The 24,743-nt window shown below is 40.2% G+C and overlaps 1 protein-coding gene and 2 long non-coding RNA genes across 3 annotated transcripts in view; 1 reads left to right on the forward strand and 2 right to left on the reverse strand.

Moving 5' to 3' along the window:
• The first annotated feature begins 3,206 nt into the window (after positions 1–3,206).
• The window catches only part of LOC147757920 (uncharacterized), a 65,431-nt gene continuing 43,894 nt past the window's right edge, over positions 3,207–24,743 (forward strand). Inside the window, exon 1 of the long non-coding RNA XR_015320152.1 lies at positions 3,207–3,520. This is a non-coding gene — a long non-coding RNA (uncharacterized LOC147757920). The remainder of the gene's footprint in view (positions 3,521–24,743) is intronic.
• Positions 4,192–12,114, reverse strand: LOC147757921 (uncharacterized). Its single transcript, XR_015320153.1, has 3 exons — positions 9,688–12,114; positions 9,351–9,429; positions 4,192–5,145 (listed from the first exon to the last, which is right to left on the reverse strand). It is a non-coding gene; the product is annotated as an uncharacterized LOC147757921 (long non-coding RNA).
• LOC111243827 (uncharacterized) overlaps positions 19,222–24,743 on the reverse strand; it is a 145,374-nt gene continuing 139,852 nt past the window's right edge. The window contains exon 10 of the transcript XR_015320150.1: positions 19,222–20,042. The gene's annotated coding sequence lies outside the window, so the exon portion shown is untranslated. The remainder of the gene's footprint in view (positions 20,043–24,743) is intronic.

The following is a 24,743-nucleotide window of genomic DNA, read 5'->3' on the forward strand; positions in this document are numbered from 1 at the left end:
CTGGCAGTTTAGCTGTCGTAGTTTTGCATAGAAGAACTTGTGCTTAATGAAACTGGTGCCAGAATCTAAAATGAGTCCAAATTTACTAAATAATTATCATCATCAAATAAAAGCACTTTATCTCAGTGATTATCTGTCTCTCCCATTTCAGTTCCCTGTAAAGATACGCACACCCCCGGCACGCATATAATGGACAGTTAACGAAGTCTATTTTATTTATTATATATATAATAAATAAAAGAATTGGATATAAATTGGAGTAAACTAAAACCTAGACACTTACCAATATTAATGATTTGTTGCAGTTGATGCAGGGTGCGCTAGTGTGGTCGAGATTAAACGAACAGGTATCGTAGAATTTCAGAGACAAGGACACGATGATACAGCGTATTTTATATGGCAGACAGATGCTAGCCACGTAGATATGTTGGCTGGCCATCGCTGACCGTAATGGGTCGTTTTCGAAGAGAATGTCTTTTATCTGATAAGCGCTACGGCTGGCTTGGGCAATGATAAACAGTTTAGAGATTTTAGTGCACTCCAACGCTGTTACTACTTTTAGGTATAGGAAAATGTCGTCCACATATATTTCAGCTTTGAACTACATAAACCATCACATTATGATTTTACACGGGAGACCCATTACGCGAAAAAGTAGAGAAGATAAACAACAAGATGTCTAATCTATACAACGCTTAGAACAAAAAGAAGAAGCTTAGTAGGAAAGCAATAACGAAATGAAGCTTGCATCGTATTGTGCCATACATAAACGTATTATATCTAGTTATATGTATCTTATATACATCGTCAAAGCGTATATCACTGGTCAAACTATTATTACCAACGTTGTGATGAGCAAAATGACGAGCCGGCAAGTTTTCCACTTAGCAATGTCTTATATATGTACTTATGTATACTGTCGGGTCTGGCTTCATTCGCGGATCATAGTGATGATGACGCGGACTCATCGCAGCAATCATTGCGATGAGGCTCGAACAACAGTGTTGACAAATGCTATGTAGCCGAGAGTCGCTTTTTTCGTTAAGTAGATTTCTGCGTAGGGGTTCCCGCTGCCGGCTACTCTTATACAGCCTTTCTAAGCAGTTGCATCGCTGCAATGATGACAACGACATAACACTTTACCGCACGCTGATAATATGGAATGGCCCGACAGTAGCTATCGTTTATTTTGCCAAATCTTCCTCTTGTTCTTATTGACGTTCTCACCCAACGCCCGATGACCGACCAATGCAGCCAAAATGCACCATCTTTATTGTGAATATCTCTATTGTCTGTCCGGTGCCGTTGCCTATTATATAACTGGATGACGTACGTTTACACATGCAAGATTACTCACGCAAGGATGTGTACGTATTTTGACTATATTGTTACGTTCTTGTGGCGCACGTTGCTGACTCTACCGATCGACTAGCCGATAACACTCCTTGCAGTAGGTTCTAGAAGAAGCCGAGTCTGGAGTTCGCGAAGGACGGTCAGGATAGAATGGCTGAGAATATTACGAATGTGAATGCCAACAGGAACCGACTAGAGTGAAGAAGGAAGGCCTGATACCCTACAGGCCACAGAACGGTGGCGAACGCTGGCCGGGTATATACCTATATATTCCGTTTGCAAGGCGGACGCGAAAGAGGAGAGGGTTGCAAATTGTCATCATGACCCTGCAATCCTAAAACATGCTGTTTGTTTGGCTTCCTGTTCGCGTACCGACCACACCGGCTACTGCTTGGCTACTGCTAACAAACGAACGATAGATGCGACAATTATTTTGCAATAACCAACGTTTCAGGGATGCGTATGCGTGGGTGTGCATGTACATATACATACACACCACCGTATTAATATCTAATACATACAGATGATAGAATAGATAGATAGATATGCCCATGGCTATCAAGGATTCATCTGCAAATCTGTCGTAGCAATAGTGCCAGTACGTATAAAGGTACTGCATGAAGCACAACAAAACGAGCGAACTACACAAGATCGTTGTGTGAGCAGCAACAAAGGAACTACTGTTATCCATGCCGTTATGATACGTTTAACAACAACATCGTAACGACGTAAATATATATCTTATCCATGATTGTTGGCTGGAGCAATGAGCATTTATCTGACGATATAACAGGTCCACCACTAGTATAGTGGCTCGGATATTCACTAGACCGAAATTACTAGTCAATTATCCAAAAAACCCAATGGACATATATTGGACAAACGCCACTTTTAAAAACAAGACTTTACGGTAACATTCATTGTAATAGACTGTTTCGCCTATACACAACGCGGGTTACCGTACTAAAGCTTACATAACTAAAACATATTATGTTTTCTTTTACAACTGCCGGAATATTTGTCCTAGTTTCATAGCGGTTGCATATTATTACTTTTTTTTTCAATAGGATCTGTAATAAAAGCGACAAGACGCATGACTATAACTGGGAACGTGAGAGACCCTTTCTCTGGGGCGTCATCATTCTACCTATTACCTATTACCTTTTACTATTGCGCCTAAGTTCCTTATCTGCAACGGATATCCGTTTGAAACACCGTAAGCGAATAAGCAAAAAGGTTACTTCAACTTCTTTATGTATAGCTCTATATACTGTCAATCATTGGAAGAACTATTAAGCACCCCTATTATAGTTAAGAACAGGAAATTTAAAACGTCTCGCTTTTTGAAGACGTGCTTTTATATGATGTCATAAATGCTTACGAATCTCGTTTAATCAGTTTCGGTCCTAGATTCAAAGCCCGTGTCCTATGTCACTAACAAGTTACTAATACATAATTCAGCATGCATGCGTGCGTGCGTGCGTGCGTGCATAAGTGCATGGGAAATCCGAATTTTTTCAATGCGCTTCAACCATTCTCATTTCGGATGAATACAAAGCACCACCTTTTCTTTATATATAGCTTTGTCTAATAGGCCTGTTCGTAGGTAGCTTAGAAACAATAGAAGTGCCTTGTCTGCAAAAGCACAAACGGAGATTCATGGCTGGTGTGCTTGACATCAACTCACTGGAACCTCCTCGAACAACATGTCGCTTTGGTTTGTGACGTGTGAAATTAGCAGACAGTGCTAAGGCTTTCTTTGCTTCTCGTAATGAAGGGAAAGAAAGGGCTTTGTTTTCTAGCAGTGAATAAAATGATTATATCTCGAAACTCTGTGACAGATCCCACGCCCTGTTCGCCGCTACAGTACCATAGGTGCCATGCAGGAGTTTACCGAAAGCTGTGCTTGCAATATGGATAGCAGTGCTAACAAACTGGACACACAAAGACGGTGCGAAGTGGACTGAGAAGTGAACCGGCAAAAAACGCTGCCGGCCGAAAAACTGAAAAATCTTTTTTACCAGCAAACCAACGAGCAGATGTTGTTCCCAGTATGCGCTCGACAAAGCAGCCCATTGAGAAGATATTGGTGTACATCAGTGGCTTTAGTCCGAATCCGTACGACACTTTATCGAAGTGCTACGAGGGATTCAAGTTTTCGAGGATGGTAAGGTCTCTCTCTCTCTCTCTCTAGGTATTAGAGTATATCACCTTCGAGGGTTAGTAAGCTCAGCTGGAGTGCATTGGGAAATAAATTCATGGGAGAATCCTTGACCCAAAAGATTCCTCTTCTTAACAGGTTTCCACACTTTTGGTTACGGGGCATTTGGGCGTACAAACGACCCACATATTTTTCTACCAGTATTTTCATTCCTTACGAAGACATATGCCTGCGCGGTTCAGCACATACGGAAATCATTATCAGAAAGGTGATAGATCCAAACACATCTTGTTTTTAGTTTCGTTCTTTTGGCCGATCACGACTTTGATAGTAGGTGTTTTGGCAGGTGCCTCTTTGTATTTAGCTGTTTATTGAATACGGCACAGACAGGGGAAAAGGCAAACGACTTGGAGAGACGAGTGAAATGTGTCTTTCGGCCACCCTGATGTCATCTAGCGCCAGGTCATTAGGACGACTGATGCATTTCTGTGCATGTTTATATTTTGCAATACCTGAAACGCACGCCCTGAACGCAGGCTCGACTCAGTTAGTAACATGCTTTAATTAGAGTCTAATTAAAAGGTCACAGATGTTTACTTTGTTATGGAGGGCGCACGTGCCGTGTATCAAAGAATATTTGTTTACATACTTTATTTCTTCAAGCATACATGGACCGTTTTCTCAGTAGGCGTATATTTATCCACCTAAGTCGTCGCCAAGGGCTTGAACAGTCGATAAATAACACCAAGCGTCGTTTTACATTAGCGTAATACAATTGTTCTTCAATATCTTCTAATGCTGCAGCTAGATTCGTTAATATGTACCACTTTCTTTCTAGATAACTAGACCGGCAACTACGTTAAATTATAAATTCAAACTTTCTGTAGGACAGATCCCTTAGTAGATTTACGGATCTGACTAGACACCTTAAGTAGCAAAGAGCTAATTGTTCAAAAGCAATATTCTAAATTGTCATTCTTAATTGAAATTAGGTTTGCAAGACTATAAAAAAGCATGGATTTGCGTGGTATACATTGATATTAGATGCCGCCGAAATCAGAGAAAGCCTTTTTTAGATATGCCGTTTATATTCGGCTTGTCTATTTATCAACGACTTGCCATACTACGATGAATTTTCTGTTTTGTTTTTTTTTTTTAAATTTTTTACATCTGGGATTATACAAGTGTCACTAATATGTGGGACGGTATATATTCTGCATGTCGAATATTGGCCCCCGGCAATTTCACATAGGACCTGTCACTCATCTGCAACCTTCATAAAGTATGTTCAACTATCTCACTCTTTTTTTTCAGCCTCTAATATATCATCCGAGGTGTCATAGGATCGTGCAACAATCTTAGTGCTTTAATGTTACTTAACTTTGTTAATTTTTGCCTGGGATGTCGTTACCTAATTAGAAAAGTTCTTTCATAAGAATCAGTGGTTTTCAGCTGAATCGCTAATTTCTACCTTTCTAAACGGAAAGATAAACGCAAACCGTATTAATAATAATAATGGTGTCCGGTGATTTTTACTGCCTGTAGATGATACGCTGTGATGCCTAAACCGCTTACCATGCTGTACGCTGAAGTGCGCTTGAGGACATCCTTGAATTATGTATGGATGCAGTCTGCAGTTATAAAAATCACAGAAAGCAATATACGCGTCATATATTATAGGATATAATTGTGTAAATGTTTTTTGGCATTGGCATTTGCAAGTTAATTACCTGATCTGATTAAGCTAGAAGAAGAAGAACGGAGGTGTTTGCCAGTACCACGCTCTAGGTCTTCTGTCTGGTAAAGTTGCACCCACACCTCGATTGGTCTTTCTAGATAAATAGAGCTTTACAAACTTTACAAGTGCAACTTTCCTAGCTGCCCTCGCGCATATCGTTATAATATAATGATTGTTTTTGTTTACGTATTTATAAATGCAAGCTATCGCTAATGTTGAGAGGGATAAAGTATATACTTTGCTTCTTATCTTTGCGTTTTCGTCAATATCGTTTGGGTTTAGAAAGGCGGAACTTTTTTTGGGAACCCTCGATGAACATCGGAGTATCTTCCGACAGGTACACTGAATGGTGTCAAATTGTCCTGGTGAGACCGAGTCCTAGTTACAAAAACGCCGGTGTTATTCGTCGAAAATTTCGTAGATTGCATATGTGTAACTTTTCTTAAAGAAATTGAGCTCCAAATGTAGCAGTCAGCGCTATCTTCGAATTAAACATGTTGACTGCGACTTTCACTGGTTCTTTTCCTGCTTGTGTTTTTTGTTATTGTTGCAACTGCTAACATTGCCATTCTTTCGCGGTCAGTGAAGGACCTACCATTATTGTCAGCGTATACAAGGAAGTTTTCAAGTTTCAGGGTCGTTTTGTTAAGGCAACACAGCTCACTGTTGATGGCATTACCCCTTTCTTGTCCCCTTGATGACTTCTGTCCTGATCTTGTTAATTTGAAGTCCAAGGTCAGCCAATCACTTTTTCAGGGTTGTTAGCGTCTGTTGCATGTAGAACCTGTTCGTACATTGCTAAGTCGTCCGCATATACGACCACCATCACAAAGGGGTGTCATGAGTGGAAGTTATTAATGAGAAGCATGAACAATAACGGACTAAGTTTATATCCTTGTGCAGAACTCGCAGTTTCGCTAACATCATTCATCCTTGTAAAATTGTCATTGAAAATGATTGGGTTACTCTTGAGGAGGCCTTAACGCTTTTGAAGGCACCCTTCGTTGTGGCAGCTTTGTAATATAGTTCTTAAATCGGGATCAAAATATGCTCTCAAGATTATGAAGGTCTAGCAAACAAATTTGTTCGGACGACCTATAGCCATTTCCATTTCATTCAGCGCGGCGCAATGCTCGAAAAACAAAGTTAGGGGTCGAGTTTTGCTGAAAAGTATTCACCATAGATACGAACATCGGTTACAAGAACAGCAGCTGATTCGCCCCCTATCTAGACAGTGTTATCATTGTAAAGAGAAGGAGAACGTTCTAAGTCTTCTGTCTGGTAAAATGGCACCCATACCTCGATTAGTCTTTCTAGAGCGTATCCATTAACAAACAGGTTCTTCCGAAAACTGCGACGAAACCGTGCTTCGCTGCTATGTCAAATGGAAAACCGTTCGATTGTGACAGCGCGTTTCCAAAAAGTGGCCTACCCACTTTAATGAGCAATTTGCTGCAGGACTAGAGGAACAGGGATGGATGGCTGTACAAGAGCTCAGATTTGAATCGACTGTATCATTTTATATGGAGTGCGATTAACCGAAAACCTAGAAATCTTAATGCTTAACGCTCATTCCTACAACTAAGAAGACGTTCGAAATACACAGTATTTTGGCCCAAGCTTGTAAACGGTCAAAACCTCGAATCGAAGTCGTGCTTGAAGTCAGTAGCAGTTGTACTGAATAAACTTGTGCGTCAGGGACGCCCTAGTAGGCACATGCGAAGCATTTTATCCAAATTCCTGCCCCAAAATACAACTATAGCGAGCTATAGTAAAACGATTCTGATTGTTACCATCTTTTGTGTCCACACTTTCCTTTGCTCCGTTCATTTGTCCACGGGTCTTTTCTTTTCGGTGGCAAAATTTACCAATTGAATTTGCTCTCCTGTAACAGTGTAGAGCCAGTAGTGATTACGTATCGTACGAGGTTGAAATAAAGGCTTCGTATGTTCGTTGTTTGCCTGTGCCGGAAACGAGATCAGCCACTGTGCTTATTTGCTGTTCATGCCAAAGGTCGAAGATTTTTTCCCACTCTTCGCTGATGTACTGCTTAAAGAAGATGGTAATCAGCAGCGTCGTTCGTATATAACGATTGGCTGTCATTACATAATTTAATTTTGAGCTTCCCAATTTCTAATAACGTTTGCAAATTACTAAAGAGAAAATTGTATACACTGTAGATGAGAAACGATTATGTCAAACAAAAAAAAAAAACTTTTAAGTTGATTTAAAAGCAAGCGGCTAGATGAATCACGAATTAGTTGGCCTTTAAGCTTACTTCTATCCATTCGATTTATTATGAGTCTAATAAGTTGAAATGCTTGCTGAGCTCTCTTGTTCGATAAACAAGCTCTATATTACATAGGAAAATCATTCATGATTATGTCTCTTACGCTACTTGTCACACAATAGCAAGGCTATCGTGGGACACGTTTTCTTTGCTGTACAGCCTGACCCGGCGAATGTAATAGAACATCATTCCGTTCGTTACTCGCGGCATGTTTGTTCGTTTCTGCTAACCGCACGTCCACTGCTAAGTCAATATATATAGCACAATTGCGGATGTTACCTTACCCCCTCCCACTCCCCCGGTCCCTCTCTCCTAGTCTTCGAAGGCGCGATTAGAGGCCAACTAGATACCACTGAAAGAATCGTGTGGTGGGGAACACGATCAGTCAAGAATCGTTTCCCCTCTGTCCCTTACGAAAAAGTTAGAATCAAGTATTGTCTACCGTCTGCTGTCCTCCACCAGCAGTTGCCATTTACCAAATCAATGAGAATGAGAGGAGCTGTCTCTAGGCTAACCACTCTCGAGCGACCACATCACGCAAACACATCACCACGACCACTAATTTTACTAACGATTGTTTTTCTGCTCTTCTACGCTTTCTTCCTTCGCAGCTGTTTCACACGATGTATCTTAGCATCGGGTTCCGCTGGGTTGGCCTTATGTATAAGCAACGTTAGAGAAAATTACAAGGGCCCATAAGGTAAAATACACTGTGCCGATATGGCCACTTTTATTTGGTGCTAGAGGTAGGCAGTATTAGTAATGATGTGATCGAAATCGCAGGATAATAACTGTCATAATGAGAATCTTGTGGATGATTGCTTTGGCGAGAATAGCGTAGGCCAACTTCGTAGGCTCGAATACTAATGACTCTGATAAACAAGGCCCCAACCGATGAGAGTTATATAGAGGATGCAGATGAACGAGAAAATCTTTCAGGCACAACATGTACCATGTACTAATCTGCACATGATGTATACATGACATATACAGAATATGCAGATTCACTAACTTTATTGTTAAGCCTTAATTAGCCTGTTGGCCAGCTAGTTCCGATTATCAATGGTGTTTCAAGCGCAGGGTAGCTAGATAAGTTTTTATATAAGACTTAGCGGCAAACTTATTAATTAGGCATAAAGGGGCCCATGCTTCCAAAAAATTCTGGTAACTAGCCATTTTACTTAATGTAGCGCCGATTAGAGACAGCATGGGGTATACTATTAGTGCTTGAGCTTGTTTTGGGCGAAATGCAGTGATCATTGCATTATTGTGGTTGGCGACGATGTGTGTTTCGCGAAAAATATCTTGCGTGGCCTAACATTGAATTGAACATCCCAACTTCCCCAAACTTAACGATTATACGTATAATATAAACTTTGTTTCATATATTACTGATTGTGCTGTGTTGGAAAAATGTTTACCAAATGCAGTGATAATTATGTGAGTCTTACCCAACCTGAATCGTCGATTCGCAATAAAAGCATCCTTTGTTACGGAACGAGCAATAAAGGGGTACAGGCTTGACAAAAATAATCTATATGGCCATATATGGTCGCTGCGTTTGAGATACGTGAAGCTATGTTCGTTTTATTGTTATCTTTACATCGATTCGCTTTTTCTTTTAGAAATATCACCAGATTATTTCTATTCTACCTCTCTTAGGACCCGGGTGCACGCCTGAAGAGCGCTCGCTTAAGTGATGAAATATTCGAAAAGGGCTTATATTCACTTCTTTATGTAATAGATTATTGTAAATTAATCAAACTAATAGGAACAATAATAACTTACGCTTAAAAATCTTAACTTACTTTCGACGCTCGGCAGAGGAACCGCTTGCAATGAACTCGTTCGGCCATTCTCAGTGTGATTCAACCTTGCAAGTTCTCTCTACGGACGATAAAGGCATACGTTGTTTTTCTGGGTAAACACTATTATAGATTACCATAGCGTAAACCTTGTTAGGCCCCATCGCAACATGAAGTTTATAGACAAACCAGCTTCGTTGCATGAGCCCGTTACTACGCACGCAACATTTCAAATGATTAATATTAATTAAGTTTTACAAACTAATTCCACATCGAAAAAAAAAAGTTCTAATACACATACGAAATGCCTGTTTGCGACTGTTAGTTAATATCTACGCACCTGTGGCTGAGTTAGGATGACCCTGCTGCAAGGCCCCATTTCCTCCGTCCGTGAAGTCCCCTAAATTTACTTAGAGCGCTACGAATTATCCTGTTCGATTCTTCCTAATCGGCGTTTCCGACATCACCTAAAACGTGGGCGAGGCCATCTATTGCGACGAAGCACCAAAGCACAAGACATTGTAATCCGTATACCGTTTCCCTTTGCCCAAACTCCAGTTACTCCCGCGGCTGCCGAGCACTCTGAACCGGCTAGAATTTCTCACAAAACTGAAGGACATAAAACGATAGCCACTGATCTGATAAAAGCAACGCGATTTGAACCATCAATAGACAAGTGCTTATGCCCTTTCGCGTAAGACTGGTCCCACCGTCATAATTCGCCCTAGTATTAGCTGCTGTTCCTTCCACTGCCGGCAATAATACTAGACAGGCTAGTGCTGGTAGTTTTAGCGATAGCCAGCCTTTAATTGCTGGCTTGCACCCACTTGTCAATCATCATGGCTTTCTTTGTTTACGCTCCAGCCCATACATTTTGCCCTCTTCCGTCTTGCCGTCTTCCGCTTATACATCGCGCACTATCCTCGGAATCCCTATTATACCAGATTTCCCTTGTGAAAGAAACAAGACGTGTCACGTTTGCGAGTGGATGCATCAGTACCGTGTCCGCTGCTATGAATTTTCCGCGTGATTGATTGTAATCTACTGGTTCGTTGACTGTGCGGGAGACTTTAACTTGAGAATGATAGTGAGCGAGGCTATCGTGAAAGACCTGTCGTATGGGGTCCGTACGTTCGTTAATTCCGTTTATAAGCAATAGAAGAAACAACAACGCCAGCAGAAGATGTCAAGGTGCACGCCCGAGACAAAAACAAAGACAAAGATAGGATAAATGCGCGCAGCGGCCGTAGCGGCGTTCGTACCGTTGAGCGCATATTAGCCATGTTCGTTTGACCAAGGCGGTGACCGGGACCCTGCAGCGATATTTCCCTCAAAGGACAATTACAAGGATTCGAAATTCCTTTAACGTTCGTGCTCTAAAAAAAAACTCCGGACTATCCGCCTTTTTCAAAGCAGACAAAATAGAGGCTGAGGGACAGTCCTTCGTTTCTTGAATAGCTACAGGTTTGCTATTGCTGTCACTGTCATCATCGCTCTCGGAGTTGGTTGTCGGATGACCGGCTGAAAGAGCTTAACTTTTTATTGGCACAACGTACCGAGAGAGGATTTAGTGCTTTCCACTTTGGTAGGTTCTTTTGTAAAATAGAACTTAAAATTAGCTACTATAGCAGCATGAGCGGAAACAACTGTGAGCAGCTGGAATAATATAATTCAATGGAAAACGTGACACGCCGTTAAACAAAGCTGTTAGGTAGCTCATAGTCGTTATTTGCGCGCAGGTTGAGAACAGCTTTTTTAATGAGGCGCTTGTACACCAAAAGATAAACGTAAACAGAGATAGCTTTTAGACGTCTCGTACAGATATATAATTTGTATATCATTGCCTCAGTGGCCTAGGAATTAGATACGAGAAAGAATGAATAGGGCGAAACGTTGCTCAAATAGATTGGAAAATATGAAAAAAAAAAAAAAAAAGTTCGAAAAGGTAAATGCTATTAGCGGGCTGTTTAAATAAATAATTTACCACCATTTGACATTTATGGTTTCAACAGCGTCTCGTTAAAATATAGCCACGTAATCAAACGCAAGCCCTCCACGCACAAAACAATTAACGTAAGTTACAACTTGCTTACTTAATTGCTGTGTCAATGAAGTAAAATATCATAACCTACTTTATTGGCAAAAATCGCAGGAGATAATGCTTTAGACATTCTAAATAAGGATCTTATTCTAACACCTGCTGGGATAAAAGAGGCAAAATAACATTATTTCGAAACAATTAAAAGGATTGCTTACCTTGAGAATCCTCACATAAAGCAAGCACCCTGTACGTCGAGGATGCGAATTACGTTACACAATAGAGTATTTTATTTTTCCTTTTTGCCAATTAACCCTGTACCCCACAATATGCAAAGCAATCACCCGATGTATAAAATTGAGAAATATGAAAGTAAACTGTGTAAATAGGAAACATTCATTTGTAAACAATAATACAAGCGGTTCGCTGTAATCAGTTCCTGCTAAAAAAATATCTGATTACCACATGAAGTTAGTAAATACAGATTCAACTATACCGAGAAAAGTTATCGTTGAGAACCGGTTGAACTTTGGGGTTTACTAAGCCCTAATGAGCTCGATTAATTTTTATGTTTTTAATGAATTAAACGGAATCAAAACCTACTTGTAGCCTTTGTTATGTACAAAAACCTACGTTCTATTACGCCGTTTGGTGGAGGCGTGATCACTAATTCGTTTGGTTCACTGCTCGCGCTTCCAGCGACGTACGCTAACCGCCTTCATTGGCCAAATTGTGCTTTTCAATCTAAGTCAAATCAAGCTTTTCAATCTAAGTCAAATAGTCAATCTAAGTAAGGTCTCAATCATCTGCCATGACCGAACAATGAATGGCTGTTCGACTGACTCGACCACACTGATCATTCCGAGGGTCGGTCTGCGATTAGAAAGGAAATAATTTGTAAAAGCGTCCTTCAGTTTGGCCCAAGAGCGCAGGCGTTAGAGGTTACAGTTGGAGGTTTGTAGAGTTATCGGCTTGCATCTGTCTTTTGGAGCGCGGACTGTGACCCGAAACCGCTGCTACTGAATGGGTCGTTCTTTGTTTGCGACAAACGCAAAGAATCGCCGAGGAAGTCAGCTTTCTGCTTCCTCTTCGCTCTCACGGAAACACATGATATGGACAAATAGGAAATGAAAGAGTCGTATCAGCAATAATTGCCTCTCCGTTCGTCGCGCGAACGAGCGGACGGATAGTGATCATGTAAACGTGACCCATAACAAAGAAAAAAAAAAAAGGAATGCGGAGTTTTACGGAACGAAATAGGAACACGAGATCGACGTTCTCGAAAAAGGACATTTTCGTATTGTTTTGAAGTTCTTTTTGATAAGCTTCTGACTATAGAACAATCCCTCGGACCGCGAAATACCAGTAGACGAAAAAAGCTGAATGTAATGACAGTCCTGGACAGATGTGTTTTTACCATTATTTTTGCAAACACTTAAGCCGGTGCTACTACATATCTACGATATGTACTGCTAAAAAGCAACTTAGAATGCGCCTTTCGCAAAGGTCGATCTCCTTTCTATCATATGCCATGCCTACCCATTGGTTTCGGCCCACGTCTACCTTGAAAGTTTCCCGCGAATATAAGAACATATGTTGTTAAAACGGGAATCCTTAGAAACCCTTGATTTACTTTGGATTGGAAACCTTCCAAAGAGACAAAGGGTTGATGAAGGTAGTATCTTACCTGGTTACAGGACACAAGCCCATTGCCGTCGATCGCTAGTAATCCATTGGTTAAGGCTTCATGGCTAAAACTGGCTAGAAATTCAAAACCAGATTATGAAATTAGTAAATAATTATTATCATCTACTGTCCTTGTGACAGGTAGACGATGCTGAAGTGTTCCTACCAGGTAATGTTCTTTAGAAGACCCAATGAGCCAAATCACAAATATCAAAGGACGCAAGTATAGCAGGCTACATTAAAAATCAAGCTTGAAAAGCGCACTATCGTGATACAAAATGGTGAATATCGGGTTCCAGTAATGTTTAGATAAACAGACCGAGCATAATAGGTCGTTCCTAGTTCCTAGTCGAACCATAGAAACGTTTCGACACTTTTCTAGGCAGACTGTCACTTGGAAGTGGTCTAACCAAACTCTCCATAAAAGTTCCTTCCTAATGGGTTCTATTTCAAAAGTTTTTTAATGGACATCGGCTATTTTAAGTCACAGCCTAATGTTAAATACTCGATCTATTAGCCGAAAAAGCTTTTAAACCATAACGCTCGTAAAGCTATAGTGTCCTTTTCGGCTTACTCTATTGTTTAAGGATATCACGGTGGTTAGGGATACCTGCTACAGCTTTTCAGTGTAATTATTGTGCTTTGCAAGGCGAGTGCCTTAATTTAGGTTCACCGAAGGGAAAAGTAAATGTATACACAACATTTAACTACATTCGAAATACTTATGTTTCGTTAAAACGTTCGTATAGATGTCAGCCAACATTTGACGCCGCATAGCGCTACAGCCCAAGAACGTTAACAGTGAACCTTCTGAGGCAACAATAGATACGGTTAACGTAAGCGAAGCAAACTACCTGTAAGACAGGGTGGAAACTGGTAGGTAAAATGAATCACCCCGGGCCTTCCAGAGCGGGTGCTTGGGTGACAGCCCTAGCTCACAAAAATGCCCCAGTCCCGGTAATAATTCTGAGTTTCATCGCAAATGATCAATTCTAAACCTTAGCTCAGTCCATATAAGCTTTAGTACAGACGAAAGTTCCGACAAAAGCAGTTTGACTGAAAATGAAAGTTCCTCTCTGAGCGTCAGTTGCCGAAATAGCTATAGCAGCATTCTTGCGAGCAGTTTATTACGCATTTGTCAAGTAGCCTGCGGTGTCCTTATTAAGTAACTTGTGAAGTATAACCTACAACCAAATCGTTATTGCATATGCCGCCGTCGAATAAATCAGCGAAAACGTAATCAGTACTAACGAATCGAGAATGAAACATTTTATTTTAAACTAATACTTATTTGGATTTGAAATTTTTCAATAAAAATACGGAAGGAGAAACGAAAACATAAAGTCCAGATATAAGATTTATCCCTAAATAATTTTGGCACCTTTTAATATTTAATAATTCCCTATGTAAAGTTAGTTCTCTGTACATCCAACTAGCATGCGCTACATTCTATCGAAACATTGTATCCTGTATTGCACGATCTTCCTGTGAAAGTAGCATCGTCGACGGCTTCAAAATAGCAGGTCGCTACAGACACGATAGAAAGATGAGCCCTTTTATACAATGGGGTAGAGAAGGGGGTGCTCTAGAGCAAGCTTTGACGACAACTGGAAAAGATATGCTAACTTTCTATGTAGACATTTCTGAGCAGGTCGTGATCGCTGGAATTGTTTTGCCATAAGTTCTTTATGTGAAAGAAAAAATGATTGAATGCAAACCCCTATTTGACTCCAATCGTTAAACGAAGCCAAATGTGCAGGAACAAGCCTTGGATAGACGGGTGTCACAAGCATCGTTCCCATCCGCAGCCCGACATTCGAATTCAACTACCCACAGCGGTGTTATTCGTTTACTGAGCTTAGCCATACGTGGGCTGCCTAGGTTCAGAATCAAGCATGATTAGATTTCGTTTTGCATTTGGACAGCACAGTCCGAACGTAAAACTGAACACGTTTACCACGCCTGGGTCATAGTTTTGAGTACCGAAAAAAGCAACGACTGAGCCCTATCTTGCTTCATTAAGTTACAGATGTTTAGATCTTGCAATACTGGTCAGCGAGCGAGCGAGCAAGCAAGCAATCTAAAGCAAAAAAAAAAAAGTGTTAAAACAGTATTTTTTTTTTTGCTGACTTCCCTTAGGACAAATTTGCGATTTGGGATCATCGTCTGCCTCGGTGCCTTCCTGCGATGGCAAGCATCGCCGCACTGTAGCTCAGCAAGCACAAAAGCTGTCTCGAACTCAAACAGCTGTTTTGTTACCCTTCCGCTAGATGCAGATATCGTCCCGTGTTTATTGACTCACGGCAACAGACATAAATCACTAGCACAATTTCGCGGTCAAATTAAAAATAAGGATAAATTCCGTATGGCTGAAAAAAAATTGCCCAACGCTACCTAGACCTTCAAGATCTTGTAACGTTTTATAGTTTCCAGTAAACCATCACTTATCTTTTTACCGGTCGTATACAAAGAACACGTATTTTCATCATATACAACGCCTACATTGGTGTTAGTTTTAGACATAAGATTGCAGTGGGACAGAAGAAGTTGTCGACAAACAATTCGAATCCACATGTAAACAGTCTAGAGTAAATGCATGAACACGATGGTCGTAACACACTGTCCAACACCATGTGGAAGCCTTTCAATGCGACAAAAAATGTATTTAATAAAACGTGCACGGAATCTTAAACGAACGTTTAAACACAGACGTGCACGTAAGCAGATGTGTAAGTCTGGTCACTGAAATTATTATTATGGAAAACCAGGGAGCGGTTGAAGATGGCTGGGAAAGCTTGCTCCGATGTAGTGTGTAATCTGCTAAAAAAGAATTCACGCCAAGAATTGAAATGAATAGGTTTTTTTTTTCAGCGGCAAAAGAGATGTCCTCTTTTTTGCAGGACGATTATTCGCTACGAAAGGATTTCAGAAGAAACAGGAAGCCAGAAATGAAAGAACTTCGTAACCTCTCGTTCATATTTATGCCGTCTGAATCAAACAGGATGTATCGATTTTTTTCATGACCAGAACGATGCTTTATAACACGCCACTGTGTTTAATTAAATAGTACCATTATTATGATCCGTATCGGTGCTTTGTGATATAGTCAAGGAAGACAGGACTTCAATATCGTTCTATTATATGAATGCAGCTTTGGTAAAGGCATAATTATAAAAAAAAAAAAACATTCTTATTTATTATCGAATTTTTATTTGACTTAATAAAACAATTAAATCGTTTATCAGAAAGACGGTATCAGCTTATTCAGCTGACCAGTATCTTATTGCTTAGAAAACATCTTGATCACAAGTAATCTGACAAAGGCCATTGCTTCCGCATCGTCCGAAACGTTTTAGTCAGTACATTAACTTTAATAATCATATCGTTGACTTCTAAAAAAAAAAAAAAGCCTGTTAGCCTAGACGCTCCGATTCGCCTACGAGCCTTAACTCTTCTAACGTGAGATTAGGTCAAATAAAGCAATACATACTCTTACTTGAATACTTCCCATTATATATATATATATATATATTTTTCATAATTTTTTTTTTTTTTTTTGTTTTAACGTTTATCTGTAGCGACTTTAGCTACGGCTATGGCATTATTGGAAAAACATTACTGCCCGACCTAAGTTTTAAGGGGCTTTCTTATTGATAACAGCCTTTCCTGCCCGTCACACAAACTGTTATCTTGCACCGGATCATTTTGTATCGGAGCGACGTATATACCTGTCTTTGTAACGGTGCTCTTTCTTTTAACGATTCTCATACGATCATCCAACTGTTAGATTGAGCCCTTTTAACAAGGGGTCATATATTAAGGGGTATAATTCCTGTGTGCAATTGATGAACATATAGATAGGGTTCGCTACTATCGATGTTTTCTTGACTCATTCGTCTCCTAGTCATAGTCGGGTTAGGTTAGCTTCGAAGAAGACGTAGACACATTTCAGTTCATGCTGGAAGCCAACAGTGGCGTCAAACCCGAAGTATTTAGTTTAGATGCTCTCGAAATATTGATTCTGTCTATATTTTATTATTGGGTATAGCCGAGCGTTTAAAAGCGAACACCAGCAAGCAATTTGGCTAAGAGCTACATGTTAACCTCCTAAGACACCTCCTTGAAAACACAGATAACCCCGACTTAACGTCCAGTTCCGGAAAATGATAATTCGACTACGTGCGCCGCTAGTATAACTTCTAAGAAAGTCTTGCGTCATGCCAATACGATACTGAAAGGAAAGGACGAATTTGCATCAATCGAATAAGGTTATCGTCCTGTTTTTCATCGTGCACACAAGAAAAAAAAAACACTCTGTTCTTCTTTCTTTGGCAAGTGTTGATAATACTCATAATCGCGGCCACAACTATTCATCTGATAGCCATTTTTGACTAATAGTACGAGTCGATTATAGGTAAACATAAAACAAAGATCAGTAATTTTTTTTCTTTTTTAATTTATGACAAGAGCCCATGAAGTTGACCAAATACCAGACCTCCCTAAATATCTGATAATCATTTCGGCATATGACACTGCAACGCAACCTACCGGAGTCTACCTGCCAATGATAGGACTCGGTTGTCCAAAATTGGAGTACTTTAATAGTATAGTTAGATAATTACTGAGCAACACTTGGCAATGGGCGAAACAAATGCAGTCGTGCGTATCCTAGTTATTCAAAAACGTAAGCCATTGCTCGTTGCTCTAAATCTAGCACCTAAACATACCGTTCCATACGCAGACAAGTAGAAATAGAAAGATCCTCTGAGCAATTGAATAATCCCGTATGAATACCATAAACTTGAAAGGTTGTAGCCTTCGACGCGCATATATCATTCGAACAGTGTACAGAGTCACTCTAATAACCGGTGCTGTTCAGGTATTCTGTTGTGAAGACACTTCAGCTCTCTGTATATCTTCACAAACGCTTAACAATTATTTGTAAGCGGCCTACTTTACTGTTGTGCTGAGCGGTGCTCTTATTTACACGAATGCACTGGGGCAATTAAATGCGTTTAGCGAAGACTCTTGGGTAGAACAAGCAAGGGCTCGCCAAAATAATACCGGTCTTTTTCAGCTTACATCGATGCGTTCCTAATTTGAGGACGTACAGTCAGATACGTGGCAATGATGACACAGAAAGCTCTTTAAGCGTATTTGATGCGCTGAGATTGAGTCAGTATGAAGCAATGCTTAACGGCAGTGCCCGTCACAAAGCTAGGCACGTTGATTTACCTTAGTACTGCTGGTAAAAGATCAAAGCAGTACGTATATAAAAGCGTATGTCTAAATTAAAGTTTACCTACGAAACAACAGGTCGCACCATACTCACGGTAGGGGTAAGTGAATGTACTAGAAAGCCAAAGAGACAGTTTTAATAAATAAGTGACGCTCCACAGAGTCACAAATCTATATTTCTATATTATTTCTATTATTTGTTCTATATGTTCTGAAGCTCCTCAGTTTTCACATCGACACCATGAGCAGTTTTGCCTGAAGTAAAGTTTAAATCAATTATAACTCAAATGCCCTGAGAGTATTATTAAGTCTCAGTCGTGGTAACAGATTGTAAAAACCATATTTTCGGTTGAAACAATGTATCGTAAAAACAGTCCATAATAATCCATAAAGAAACAAACACGATTTGTGATGATAACTAATTAAGTAACTTATTTACACCGACGAGCCAAATAAACGGGTATTCACGACAACTAATATACTTTCTATAGTAAATATCCCGAGCTGTCGAGTACCTAGTGCTATTCCCAATGATCATCTCAAGTATAATAGACCACCTGATCCACAGTGAAGATAGAATTGTTTGGGTAGCCTTAGTGCTCACAACCTAAATACGATAAACTTCCTATAGAACCGGCGCGATTTGTCTTGTCTGATCAACGCGTTGAGGCGGCGTTAGAACGCTGTTTGGATATGTATAACGATTCTCCTCAGCTGCGACTATATCAGTGAATGAAAAGCGTCGCCAGCTGGCAAACTTGCCCCTGATTATTACAATACCCACTAAATTGAATATACATCTGTTTGAAGGTACAAAGCACACGTTTTCTTTATAGCTGTACTGCGGAGCAGTTCAAAAAGCAGAACGCATTTCGATATGGGGTTACGACACTTGATTACAGGAAATTTTCAATTTAGCATCACCACCGCGTTTTCCTAATTTTTGCAGAAGAGTAGTTGCATATCTAAGACAAGTTTGCACGTTTACCTTAGAGAGTCCTTACGGCTGGATTGTATGCTAATTTACGTTGTAAGGCCCTATCGTATTTCTGGATTAATTTTATGCATCTACGTAACGAGCCATTTTTGACATCATACTTTTGTGTCCTAGGCTAAATTATTCCGCTAACAGTGGATTCCGCTGCTTTTTGAATTTTTGGAAAGGACGGAGGCGTAAGTCGAGGCTGTTTGAGGACCTTTAGTATTAGTCTGTTTTCCTTTATTTTTCTCTACACATCGTATATTGTCTCGTAGATGATACTGTTGTAGGACGGTAAAAGGGGAATAGACAGTTGTGGCTGGCATTGCAGTACTAATCACCTATAGTTAGTAGCATATAAATAGTTTGCTCTTATGCCGTACGCTTCTTATGCAACCAGCTCTTTGCGTATCTCTAATGATACTGCCACACGTCGACAGGCGTCTTAGAAAAAAAAAGGAAATAAAGCTCATGAATTGTTATTATTAAATATAACTATATTAATATGTTTTTAGGTAAATGCACAATATGTCAGGACCTTAAACGGTATTTGCACGTAATTACGCCTCGTGTAGAAGTCGCAGATACGATAAAGACGGAAAGTCTGTTCTATACGACTGTCAGAAGCGGTGATAATGAGAATGAAACATTGATTGCAGTTTATATATGTATATACATATATATGGTCTAACAAAAACAACTGAGAAAGACGTATCGGCCCAGTGCCGTCCTAACGCGGTACGTTGATGATTACCTGTCGAATATGAATATTGTTAGTTATTCCAATTATTCCAAAATTATTTTCTAGAACTTTCTTTACTAAAACCATAAATCGCAGTGTCCTACTCTTTGTCGGGGGACGACCAGCTGCGCGTCTTATAATCATCCCTATAAACTACAATATTAACTTATAAGCATGAATCACAGATGTACCTAAAAGTTACTACCCGTCTACGGTTAAAATGGGTACACGTTAGCAATAGACTTGAATCTTAAATAATCCAAACATCAGGTTATCGTTTTGTCAAGCAAAGTGATTGAGCTGAGATAAATAAAAAAGGGAAAAACATAATGGTAGTTCGCAATAATATCTAGCCAGAGGGATTCGCAAGCGAGTGCACGGAGATCTGAGGTAAGAAATGGTTTATTCGTTGAGTACGTCAGTTACCGCTCGGTTCAGCTGGTCGTTAGCGCCTTTTATAAAATCGATGGCCAAACCCATGGAGTTTACTAGAACGAATATATCGTATTTTAGGACACTCACTGTCCTAACCTTGATGGTCGGATTTTGTCTCTGATTACCCGCCACAGATTTGATTTCTAGAGTCAGAACTGATTTCCTGTCAGAAAGCTGAAAATGTATCTTTATTTAAATAAACAAACAGAGATTGGAGCTTAGACGCAAACTTTTCGTACGTGTTCCTGTGGCCACACGTTTAAAATGAGAGTAACCACGCGGCCGAATGCGTTCCTTTTTTGTGTCAGTTTTTTTTTTACTCTTGTTTCACTGTAGATAACAATTCTTCTTTTTTTTTAGTGTCAAAGCTACTAGGTTTGCCTAACGACACATAATGTGTTCGGTACCAATACTGATCCAATTGTTTCCCATTGAAGGTAGCATATATAAGCCCATTTACACCGACTAGAGCTAATTGCAAGGTAAGCGGTTAAATGAATGTACACGACTGAGCCCTAGGTTTCATGCGTTGAGTTATTGCAGGCACTTTCAGGCCCCACAGGGGATCAAGGAGCGTAAATCTAGTCCACCTAATCGTAACATGCATGGTGAAGTATGAACATTCATGAAAAGTGGTCCGTACATCGTGCTTCCGTGTAGTTGATTACATCGATTTAGCAAACACGCGCTTATGTGTGTGCCAATAGCCCTATATGAAACATGCTTAAAAACAAACAGGGCAATATAGCGTCTATATATTACATAGCCAGGATACTAGATTGTTCCCGTTTACGGGCAGCACGGGTAACGTGCACTAATTCACAGTTTAGAAATCCAATGGTGTTACTTTCGATTGTAACTGTTACAGGTTACAACGTAGCTGAGAGGAGAGAAGTTCGCGGTTTGTTAGACAAATAACCTCTATTGTGCAATTGTCTTTGGACGGCAATAGGACATTGTAAATGAGAATCGTCAATACGTCATAACCGTTGCTCTGAACGGGCACACAGTTCCGTGTCACATTCATCAAATATCATTGGAATTGTGACAAACATGTATCATAATGTCCGCTTTGCCGAAAACGTAATCCAAACAATGCTTAATCCGCCAATTGGCTGGTCTGCATTTCAGCTTAATTATATGGTTCGATTGATTCATATGTTTTTAATATCGGATTAAGATCAATAGGTAAGTGGTTGTCCAGGAGTCAGTATCTGAAAAACTGCCCGCGTAACTTAAAAGTCTAGATAAATTACTGAAGTATTCTTCCACACTATTAAACATTGTACGGCCGATATATAATAGAAGCGATAGTCGTTTCCAGTGCGTGAACTCGTGAGTTGAGCCCCACAAAGACTTGAGACAGGCTCATAAGGAGCGTAATGGTCTCGTAAACTGCATAGCTTCTTATCATGCCTGTTTGTATACATGTCATCACGGGGGGCTAGCAAAACGGTTGAACGACCTGCGTCAAGAGGGTTCCTTGTGAATTCTTGCTTCTCCTTAATTAAAGTAGGAATTTTTGCAAAAAAAAAAAAAAAAAAAAAAAAATAGAAACAGCAGAATACTATAGCAGAAGAAGACTCATAGCACTGTACGACCAACTACCAGACCTACTCCGTGCCCCATAATATTATTATATATCCAGCCACATACGATTCTTTTTCCAAAAATGCAATCTGGTGCATAGCTTGTCTGCTTTCTGTCACGCAACAATAGTCGATGACTTATTGCTGGCATCAAGTATTTTTTTGACGTTTTCCCTAACATTAGCCGTCTACCAGTCAGTCATAAAATGTCGCGATGTGCTCGTGTTCGGATGCCGGGTTCGTCCGATTAGGATGGCGACGCGCAAATGCAGAAGTCCACAGGCCAACCTTTTCGAAGGGTGACCCAGTCAAGTAGAAACGCAAGCCGCGTTTTCAAACGATACTCGATATTTGACGGAAGTCGAAGATTATTAGCACCGCTGAATATTTTGACCAGCAGCCAGTAAAGAGGTAGGAAGAGCGGGAAATATGAGTTTGTGAAGACTTCAGGCGAAGCCAATAGCGGCAGGTGGTTGCTGCTGGTTGAAATAGTATATTTCGAAGAAATAGAATAACTCATCATTCATTGATCATTGCAATGATGATCACTTCCATTGCTTTTTTTTTTTTTTTTATGGTTTTTAAACTTAATGCTTAAAATACTATTGGCTAGTTCTTTATTAGGGAGAAGAACTAAACACAGTAACAAGATAACCTATTTATTATTGTTTAGAAAAAGCGTAAAACAGTGTGACCATTCGTTCGAATGAAGTCTGCCATTTTTTGGTCTGAGCTAATTGTTAATCGACGAATGCCGAGGTGCTGCTCCTTTTTTTTTTCTCTATACTTTATGCTAATTATACTTGCATTTTTTTTTTTTATTATTTAATAAAGACCGGAATCATAATAGCACAATCCATGTTACTTGCTCGCCATCAGCTGGAACATACAAATGATGAATTACGCTTATTTGAAGAACTAACCTATGCATATGCGTGCGCCAAGGGAAGCTCGTGTTATATCAAACATCTGGTAAACGAAAGTACATGAACAGTATGCATCTGCATAGTAGGCTATTATAGGTTGCTATTGTCATTATGATCATTACTCCTGTTAATTAGTATAATTAGGCAGAGTTGGATTGCAAGTTCGTACTTACGCATGGACTCACTCATTAGTATAGCCATACCGGTTTTATGTTGAGGTCACTGCGGATTATCTTTCATTACAAACGCGTCGTTTCACTGGTGCCTAATCACAGACGTCGTTGTCCTACAGAAAGTATCAAGTAGACCTTTGCGCGACGAAAAGTATACGGTTAACACAACGTAACTTATAACTTTTCGTATCATATTGGAAAAAAGCTAATCATCTGTTTACCTATGGGAGCAGAATGTCACGTACAGAGAAACTTCTACACACATGTTGTAGATAATGAATGCGAGCAGAGACAAAAGTATTACCTTCAAGGGTCAGAACATCTTCCGCGCCTAGAATGTTACAATTACACGACAGAAATAATTACTCTTCACTCCTTCGCAGTACCAGCGGCATCTACGTATGACATTTCCACTATCTGTACATTTACGTTCGTCATCTATTTTCTCCTTATATTCTTCTAGAGTCATTAGAGCGAAAAAGTTTTCACAGATGGTAACCCCTTCGGCTCAGCCCCCGGCCACCGGTCCACAAGTTCGACCTCGCTATCACTTCGGTTTACTTTGTATCCTACCCCTTGCAGCTCATCTATTTCGGCATTCAGATGACCGACCACAACGGCTAGCGGCCTATACCCTACCTCCTGTTTTTTTGTCTCACTGAAGATTTTCCATATAGAATGTTATCGTAATCGTACTATTTGTACCTATTAAAACTAATTTCTAACGTGTCAAACCATTAATATAACCAAGAATTTGGCCACTCAGCTGGTTTGTCAACTTAGTTGGCGAAATATTCTGGCGCCATCGTTCGCAACTGTGTACGTCAATTACTTGCGTTTACCAATCTACCGTTTGGCCGCCGGCTACAGCTTGGAGCACCACACCGATTCGTAGGCCCGTGACGGATTGGTCCTGGTCATCTCGAGCTTCCTGGATTACTGTTGTAGGCAGTGCGGGGATCGGGGGGTCTGGTGAAAATACGCACTCGCCGTTTCTGCGTTCGGTTTTGGCCGAAGTGACCACAATTGAACAGCTACAAATGTCACTGTGTAGACAGTGTACCTTAGTGGCGCCCCTTGGCGTCAAACGTGCACCGGAATTGAATGTCTGTTGTGCGCACTTGGCTAGCGGTACAGGCTTCCACAGGTACGTTCGCATTAGGCATAAGTGAAAACTAAAAAGTACGTTCAGTAGGCAAAGTCGTTAACCTATTTTACAGAAAGACCAAGGAGCGGACGTAGCAGGCCTTAAGGGTTTAGCTTGGCCATTACAATTCCGCCATAAGTAACAGCTGCGGAACATTGCAGAAGAACGAAAGTAGGAGAAAAGCAAAGAAAATTAGTTGTTAAATTTATATGCGCAAGCACATTGTGTTTGTGGCGTGTTCACACGGGTTTCCCGTTACGCGAACTACAAAAGTCCAAGATGACCCCCTGTATTTGTTGCAAACGTTGAAATTCGCTTACGACGCTGAAGGATAAGAAAACTCACTGTGAACACATTCTATTTGTAGTTTATTAATAAGTCGATGTTGCTTATTTTTGTGCTAATATAAACCGTATAATTGCTTTGCCTTATTAGTTGTACTG

Source organism: Varroa destructor, unplaced genomic scaffold (genome assembly GCF_002443255.2).
Source record: "Varroa destructor unplaced genomic scaffold, Vdes_3.0 BEIS01000002.1, whole genome shotgun sequence".
NCBI lineage: Eukaryota > Metazoa > Arthropoda > Arachnida > Mesostigmata > Varroidae > Varroa > Varroa destructor.